We start from the raw sequence: 9,918 nt of genomic DNA, 5'->3' as shown, positions 1-9,918 counted from the left end.
GCGTAGGTCTTCGTCGCGACAGCAGAGGCTATCCTTGTGGGACCTCCCCGGATGGTGGATCCTGGCTGTCATGCAGGAACTCGACGGATCCTTTGCGAAGCAGTTGCAGATCTGAGCACTGGAGTGCTCGGCAGGTACTCTAGATCTACAAGTGCACCAACGGGCCCATTAGTTTCATTAGTGACTGCGCAGTCACACCTATTTTCTCTCTGTAAGAGTGCGGGACCTTTTGGGGGGATTGTTGGACACGGGGTGGGATCAGCCGGTGGAGGGTGTGGGATGATTGTGTTGGCGTCCGCCGTGGCGCAAGATAGTGTTGGTGTCCACCATGGCGTGTTAAAGTGTATCAACTGGGATGTTATGGTATATATCTAAATGTGAATGTTGTCTGCAAGTAAAGACGGTTGGTTATAGTACTTGGCTGTGTGAGTGTGATTCTTGCATATATGTCCTGCGAAGACCCACTCCCCTTTGGTGGGAGCTGTCGCAGGTGGAGGCGCTGCACCCGTTATAGATATTGCGCACACCCCAGGCTCTCCGTGGCGGAGACTTAGGCCCTGTGAGCCTACAGGTAACACAGCACAGAGTAGCGGCTTGCTAGCGATAGTAAGCAGGGCTACATATACATTTGCCACGCTAAGTAGCACTCCTTTTGACATAATTTTTTTTTATATATATATATATATACATATATATGAAGTGGTGGGTGTTGGGGTTTGGACCTCCTGCCAGAAGTACTAATGAGACTGAACAGCCCAGCACAGACACCTAGGGAAGGTGTTGCCCTCACATTTTTGGAGATCCAGTCCACAGCTGATGCAGGAGAAGTGAAAACACTGAGACTCTTTTCAGGCAATTATACCTTTTATCATGTTTTTAATTCATTCAGTTTTAAAAAAAAATATTATTTGTCTGTCTGAGTGTATACCATTGCATTGCTATGTGTATAATCATTTAAAATGTCATATAAAGCATTTAAAATTTGACATTTGCGCCCTTCAAATTCTTTCTTTTTTCCTGAGGTGTTGGGGTTTGAGCTTGCTGGGAATGTGTGTGTTAAGGATATTTCTTTATGATCATGTTTTTTTGTTAATTGGTTTGATTCTCGGTCTCATCAATGTTTCTTGTTTCCTTTCTTTTATCCTTTCAACAACCGAAACTATTAGATAGAGCAAGACTAATTCTTTAGGCTGTTTTAATGCTAATGTCAGAGCTACAGGCCATCACAAGCTAAGGTATTTCACAGCTATTATATAGGACAGGAAAATGTCCCATATTATATTTCTCATGAGAATTAATCTCAAAGTTTTTTCAAAGACAAAGAACACAGGAGTTAATCTGCATGTCTTCCATAGGAACCAAAATAAATTGTCAACTGGTCTCAGATCTTCAGGTTGACACAAACGTTTAAAACAGAGGCTCACTTACAGGTAGATAACCATATAGTACAAGTCACAGGCACCAGTATCCCTGCGCCAACAATAGTAGAACATATTTGGGTTTGCTATTTAACCCTTTTGTTCCCCTCATTATTTTACTGTATATGTATGATTTCATAAGCTGTCATTCACCCTATCTGGTGTTTGATTGGAGTATTCTTAAGTAACCGCCCGGCGCGTGGGTATATAAGGAGACAGCACTACTCTATGTGTTACCTCCCACCTTGAGAAAGCGCCAGCCCCGAGCGCAAAACGTACATGGGGATGACGTCACCGCGTTGACGTCGGAGGTCACGGGTGAGACCATTCTGGTGTATTGGGGGGACGGGTGTGTTTTGACTAGTGGCAGACACTGCAGCCGGTATACAGCATGCGTATATTTAACTGTGAGTAGACATCGAGCAATTATACTTGCACCACGGTTAATTTTGGCCATTCTGACACATAGGCTATATTTGGAGATTGGCCATCAGATCACCTACTCTGCTGTGTCATCTGTATTCTATCGTTATTTATTCATCACTACTATTGAATCTCTGTGACTACTGTATGCTGATATTTACCATAGCCACACACCCGTGCCACTACTATTGAGAGGAGGTTCTTCCTAAGGATATATATTGTAAGGGTACACAATACACTGGTGTCCCAGAGTTTATTAGGCATACAGGTATTTGATACATTCCATATACCTGTTCATCCTGCCATAGATAAATACCTCCTTATCCAACCCCACACCTAGATTTAGCTACCACCATTAGGGAATATTATATTAACTACCCTTTGGATTGTCCACCTTATTTCCCTCTGGTGTTACCTATCACCCTGTCGTTTTAATTGTTTTTATGTCAATAGAGTATGCGTCGTTGTTTCTTGTACAAATAAAACTTTATTATTTTGGCCTGTATTAGGCTTTTATTGGTAACTGTCCTCCCACAGTGCTGGGAGCGGTTACTTCTTTGAACCCCATATAGTTTATTTGACTATATGTCAGGGAGTATTGTACCCCTATTGAATTTAGCAGCTTTGTTATGCAGTTAATAGGGATCTCTGGGAGACTATCTTTGTCTCCTTGTCTGTCTGTTTCTGTCATTACCATTCCTTTGCACCGGTTGTTTTAATTACTAATATATTGGTGAGCGGTTTATCATTAGTTATTTATTTGATTGTTGTATACACAGAAGTTACCGATCGACCAGTAGAGGTGATAGTGGCAATGGATCAATACAGCTCATCAGAGGCAGCAACTTCTCTCAATCCTTGCACCAGAAATCCATCTGTATACTTGCGCCTCCCCCCTCAAGATGGTATCACACAGATTGCGTGTAAATTGGGGGATGGTGGATTGGAAATCCTCACGGTATTGAAGTCCTCAACTCCTGGGAGGTAGTTCGTGATGTCTGTGTAGGGTAACGATCTAAAGACCACAGCGCAGTGCGGAACTCCGGCAGCAGTTTGGTGTGCGATGCACCAGTCCGTGACGTCACTGCTAATCGCGCAATCTCCTCCACGGAGCGTCGCGTATACAGGGCGTCAGGTTCAGTGCAGGAATACACTAGATGTGCACCGGAGAATCACAGGCTAGGAATGGTAGATAGAGATGAAGGGGAGCAAAGGATGCACTGCAACTGGAAATGTACTGAGAACAAAAAATGAGCAAAATCCAAAATAAAATAGAGGGTATTTAATGAATGGACTCACAAATGGGTGTATATGACAGCCGCACCAATGTGTTACGTCCCGCAGGACTTTATCAAGTTGTATAATCAAACACGTACCTTCTGCCAGATATAGCCCACAATTCGCGCCAAAAGTCTGCAGTAACGCGCCGCGCATGCGCGTCAGTGCCGCGTCGCACAGTCACGACGCAACACCATGCCCCACCAATGGAGCCCGCACACGGAGTGAAGTCCTAAGTGAGCATCCGCATCCAAACTGAAACGCATGCCAGAGCAGTCAATGCATGGCTATTGACGGAAGAAAAATAAAAACAACAAGAACTTTATTAACAATAACAAATTGCAAAGAACACTATGTAATAAAAACTAATTAAAAAATATATATATATATAAATGCCTGAAAGGGAGAATAAAGAAAGAAAGCAAAAAAGCAAAAAAAGGGAGGGGGAAGGAAAAATGTGAAGAAAAAGATTAAGAATATTAACCTAATGATAAATAAGGAAAAATGAATGCAAAAGAAACATGTTGACAATCACAGTCACAACTGGTCATAACAGAATAAAAACACACTTAGGGCCTCATGCAGAGAGCAGCACTATTTAAAATCTCGCCATTTTCCGGAGAAAAGCACGCAAAAAACAGCTGAAAATGGCGAGGTAGGAAAAACGCGCCATTTTTTTTTCTATTTGAAAATCTCGCCGCGCGGCTGGCGAGAAACTACATCTCGCCAGTCTAAAAAATATCCGAATTCAGAAAGGCGCGCTCGCCATCTAGCGGCTGTTTTTGGCGCGATTTTCTTCAATTTTCTCCGCCAACTAAAGTTGGCAAGAAGCAGGAGCTCGCCGGCTATAGGGGGGGAAAAAAATGCGCGATTTTTTTTTTTCCCTTTCAGCTGCGCGCATCTCCCCATTTACAATTCTCCACATGCAGTAATGCTAAAAATAGCGGATTTCGCCCATTTCTGCATATGGAGAATAAAACTCTCCATTAAACCTACTTTTATTCCCCTCTCCAATTTTAAAAAGCGCTGCTCTCTGCATAGGCCCCTAAATGTGTAATACATGAATAGTGACACAAGTGTAGTGACCGTGATTGTCATATAGTCATATTACATGATTATAGAAACAAAAAATACAAGAATGAAGTATAGAAAATAAATACATATATATAATAACAAATATTAATACATATATATATATATATATATATAAATCAATAATTAAATATTATTATGTATAACCTTGTATAATTTCTATAAACCAAAGATACATGCAGAAAATTATTATAGATTGCAGCAGGCATAAGATATAATATTTAGCATACAACAAGAATGTGTTATTAAGATAGAATAATCTAAACATTTAATATGAATAGTAATAAATGTAATCAATCTTTACAAGGACAGAGTGACAACGAGCAATGATGATGAGCAAATATTAAGTATATATTTACAGAAAATGGGAAAGGTCCCATTCAATGTTCATACAAAAAGGCATCCTGGTCCTCAATGTAAAGATCCAGAATGCCTCACGTTGGTCCAACCTTTGGACTCTATTACCTCCCCCCCCCCCCTAGGCATTGGAGAGATCAGTTCTATACCTTGAAATCTAAAATTATGTGGACCACCATGGGGACAATGGGTAAAATGTTTGGGAACAGGATGATTAAGATCCCCCTTAGATATTAACCGCAAATGTTCCATGATGCGGATTTTCAAGTTCCTAATGGTTCTTCCCACATATTGACTACCACATCCACAAGTGATGAGGTAGACAACAAATGAGGATTTGCAATTAATAAACGATTTAATTTTGTGAGTCCTTCCAGTTTGACTGGAAAGAAAACTATCTGATTGAAACATATTAATGCAAATTTTACAAGAACTACATGGGAAAGAACCATTAGGAAGTGTGTTAATTTGAGATGGTATTGAGGAAAAAAGGCTGGGGGATAAGAAACTAGCTATCGTCTTAGCTTTCTTGTATACAACATTTGGGCCAGAGGCTATATATGGCTTCAAGACTGGGCCCAGAGAGAGTACTGGCCAATGTTTTATTAGAATCTTTTTTATTAGAATCTGTTTGGCCTGAGCACTGAATGAAGTGACAAATAGTGGTGAATTGTTCATCGAAATATCCCTTTTAGTGCGGTGAAACAAATCCGCTCTATCGACAGTGGAAACCTCCTGTAGATTTATGTAAATCTTCTGGGTTATAACCACGTTGCACAAACCGATCATAAAGATCTTTGACTTGAATATCAAAATCATCGTCATTCGAACAATTACGTCGCAGACGAATGAGTTGTCCTTTAGGTATTCCTTTAATGAGAGTACAGGGATGACAGCTGTTGGCACGTAAAAAAGTGTTACGAGAATTAATTTTACGAAATATATCCGATTGAATAACCATATTGATATCAATGTATAAATGAAGATCTAAATAGTGAATGTGATGATTATTGTACAAAAAATTGAAGTGAAGATTATACTCATTAATATTTAAAGTGTGAATAAAAGATAAGAGTGTAGTAACATCACCCTCCCAAATCAAAATTAGATCATCTATAAAACGTTTATAGAAGAAAATGTGCTCCCTAAAACTGTTCCCCTCTCCAAACACGTGGAACGACTCCCACCAACCCATGAAAAGGTTGGCATAGGAAGGGGAAAAGCTTGTTCCCATTGCTATTCCACGCGTTTGGAGATAGTGAACCCCTTCAAAAAGAAAGAAATTGTGAGTAAGAAGAAAATGAATAGAATCCAATAAAAAGGTGATTTGTGCTGGTGAAATGTCAGTGCGTGAAAGAAAATAGCGAACAGCTGTCAACCCATGCTCATGTTGTATCATGGTGTACAAGGATGTCACATCCATTGTGACCCATATCCTGTTACGTTTCCACGAAATTTGATTGATATGTTTCAGGAGGTCCCCACTATCCAATATGAAGGACGGTAAAGCTCTCACTAAGGGTTGTAAAAACCGATCTACGTAACGTGACACACCATCCCCCAAAGATCCAATACTCGATATTATGGGTCTCCCAGGAGGGGAGACAAGTGATTTATGAATCTTTGGGAGATGGTGAAACACTGCCGTGATGGGAGTAGCATTAAACAAATATTCCTTGTCATTATCATTTAAGACACAAAGCATAGTGCCATCATCAAGAAGTGACTTAAGTTCTGACTGGAACTGTCTTGTGGGGTCCGCGCGCAGTACAGCATAGGAGGAAGTATCACAGAGTTGTCTAAGGGCCTCCCTGTGATAGTCATCCCTATGCTGCACTACCACAGCTCCCCCTTTGTCAGCATTCTTGATTATAAGATTCTTATTCCTTTTTAAATCATCAAGTGCTTTAATTTCACCATCAGTGAGATTATTTTTGTAGTGGGCACGATGTGGGGAATCAAAGGTAAAACCTCTGTCAAGTAGGGCAAGGTCCCTCTCCACTAAACTCTCGAATGTGGAGAGGAATTTACCCTTCACAAATTTAGGAAAGAACACTGATCTTCTCTTAAGACCTGACTCCTTTCTACCCAAGAAGTTATCAGCATCATAATCTTCCACCATTGTGCCCCCTAACTCCTCCAGGTCATGGATAGTACAATGCACTCTGAAAGAGAAGTAAGGGTTATTGGGGTCAACACTCAAAGAATCTGAATTCAATGAGGGAATACTAGACTCTATGGATATGGGATTCTTAACATCATAAAACTTTTTTAGGGTACATTTACGTATAAATTTATGCAGATCAATTACTGTACCAAAAATATCAAATTTACAGTGGCGGCAGAGTTTATTCTAACTTGGCCGCCTCCGCAATGTGCGGGCAGACGCGGCTATCTTTTTTTTTTTTTGCAGCATGCCACACGTCAGCCGGGCGCCGGTCACGTGCGCCAGGCATCCCGAGGACGCCAGGCATCCCCGAAGACGCCAGGCATCCCGAAAAAGCCAGGCATCCCCGAAGGAGGCTGCAGGTAAGGGGGTATTTTATTTTTTGGAGCGTGGAGCGGGGCGGAACAACCAGGGGGTCACAAGGGGAAAGGAAGGGGGAGGGGAAGATGCGGCTAGGATGGGCTGGCGCACGGCCACGTTCGGCGCCAGCCCGAAAAGACCCGCGGGACAAAACGGGCAAAAATTGCAATAAAGATTGTCGCCACAGTACATTCTGGAGCAAACTTTAGTCCTTTGTTAAGGAGAGAACGTTCGTCTGAAGAAAGTTCAATATTAGATATATTGATAACCCCACTCAAAAGTTCTTTTTCCGTTTCTGTGGAGCCCCTTTTCCTTGATTTCCTCTTCCCCCTTCTCGTCGCCTTTCGTTTTTTGACGAATAGCTAGTGGAGGGCCCCTCATAAAAACCCTCCGTGGTTCTTGGAGGTTGATCATAACAAGGTCTCGCACCTTGTTGGCGCTGTTCTTTAGGTTTATCCTGATATTGATCATTTCCCCCTTGTTCTGAAAAGAATGAGACTGAGTGACTTGGATTGTCCGAATATGAAGCATCAGATTCTATATTTTGGACATCATTGGGTGAAGATGTTTTCTTCAAAATGGACTTCTGAGACCAAGAGTTACTCCTGGATCTACTAGGTGTGAAATAAGCAGATTGTTGATCTTTACTCCCCCTTCTAGGTTGCTGGATTTTTTCCCATGAGTAACCCTGTTTTTTCTCATAGTCCATTTTGTCACGTGAGAATTTAATCTCTTTCTTTCCCATTATTTCCTTTTCAAGATTTTTAATGGCCACTGCAAGCTTTCAATCATTTTCCTTAAAACCTTCCATCTTAGAAAATTGAAACAGTTTTGTTTGCAAGGATTTAACTTCCTTACATATAATCAGCTTCTCTTTGTTCTTAAGTGCCAAGATTAGATCAATTAATTTGAATGAACATTCATTCAAAATGTTCTTCCAGTCCCTTTCAAATTCTGCACTAGAAAAAACGAACGTAGGGGACATTTTCATCTTTAAGCCACGAGGTATGCGTTTAACCCTTGCATAATTCTCTAATGAGATAATATCCCACCAAAGTCTAGTGTCAGTTGTCATCAATTTCTCTAATTTAAGAAAATAGTCATGCAGGTCAGAGATATCTTCGCATTCTACCTCTGCATCATCATCAAAAACTCGTTGCGCCTTTTTGGCTCTAGCACCCTGATCAAAGTAATTAAAAGCAAAATCTGTAGTCGTAGATTCCTGTCCAATCTCATCTGCAACATCTTCTACATCCATTGTGAGTAAGGGAATGTACTGGTTGTATCACAGTATAAACCAGTAATATAAATATAAGTACCAGTAGATAAATCCTTAGAAAAAATATAATTAAATGTCCAAACACCTCAAAAATATATATGGAGTTGCCCGTCCTTTCAAAAATAGATAACGAGCCACACTGTAGAGCAGTCGTCTGTGGGAGTATACAGAGAGAGAGTTGATAGAGCGACGCTCAATAACCGTGTGTGCACACATACATCTTGATAGTTGAGAGAAATAATCCAAAAGTAGGAACACATTATTTAATCCATAGGCTCATATATATAGCATCATCATATAAGGGGGGGGCAAAAATAAAGACCTAGCGGTCAGTCTGCCTGACTACCGCAAAGATGATCAATAATGCACATCCCACACTTACAGCATAAACATCCCCATAAGGGTTTCAGGTAATAAGATAAAGGCTAATGCCCATTACCTGCCCTGGGGGTATACTGGAATCTGCAACTGGAAATGTACTGAGAAAAAATATTGGGCAAACTCCAAAATAAAATAGAGGGTATTCATTAAATACCCTCTATTTTATTTTGGCGTTTGCCCAATATTTTTTCTCAGTACATTTCCAGTTGCAGTGCATCCTTTGCTCCCCTTCATCTCCATTGCTTCAATACTACAGGATTGCACACAGAGGAACCATCATCCGGCTTCGGCGCTCCAGATTCCAGTATACCCCCAGGGCAGGTAATGGGCATTAGCCCTTATCTTATTACCTGATACCCTTATGGGGATGTTTATGCTCTAAGTGTGGGATGTACATTATTGATCATCTTTGCGGTAGTCAGGCAGACTGACCGCTAGGTCTTTATTTTTGCCTCCCCCCCCCCTTATATGATGATGCTATATATATGAGCCTATGGATTAAATAATGTGTTCCTACTTTTGGATTATTTCTCTCAACTATCAAGATGTATGTGTGCACACACGGTTATTGAGCGTCGCTCTATCAACTCTCTCTAGGAATGGTAGATAAAAGGGTGACAGTCCAACGCATTTCATAGCAACAAGGCTAAGTCACTCAGTAACACACCGGATGTTAAATACCCCACGGGGCTTAAGCATTGGTCAGAAAAAGGACAAACTTGACCAATCACACAGGTACCTGGGGCAGTTACATCAGGTGAGACATTTTTAGCAATTAAAACACACATTGCTCACAATAGTGAATATATTCCAAATACACAGAGTTTATACATGAACAATAAAAATTTTAATACAACGAAGCTAATAAAATAGATCTGAAAACAGAACAAATCTGAAACGATACAAGGATCATGATTAGAGACAATATATATAACAAAGCTCAATACAGGGCCCACACATCGATATCCTCATTTAACCTCTTTGGTGACATAGGGAGCTATGCACTAAGCTCTGTGCTTTCGTGCAGGCCTGAAAAAAATGATCACGTCCGATAAAAAAATGAAGCCGGCGGCACGATTCACTAAGGCCCTCATTCCATTTTCTATCGGACGTGCCAAAAACTGGCTTATCGTGCATGCAATGTTTTTTCCCTCTGCTAGCGC

The sequence above is a fragment of the Ascaphus truei genome, chromosome 6 (genome assembly GCF_040206685.1).
Source record: "Ascaphus truei isolate aAscTru1 chromosome 6, aAscTru1.hap1, whole genome shotgun sequence".
Taxonomy (NCBI): domain Eukaryota; kingdom Metazoa; phylum Chordata; class Amphibia; order Anura; family Ascaphidae; genus Ascaphus; species Ascaphus truei.
The sequence above is the reverse complement of the archived record's forward strand: the minus strand, read 5'-3'. Positions refer to the sequence as shown.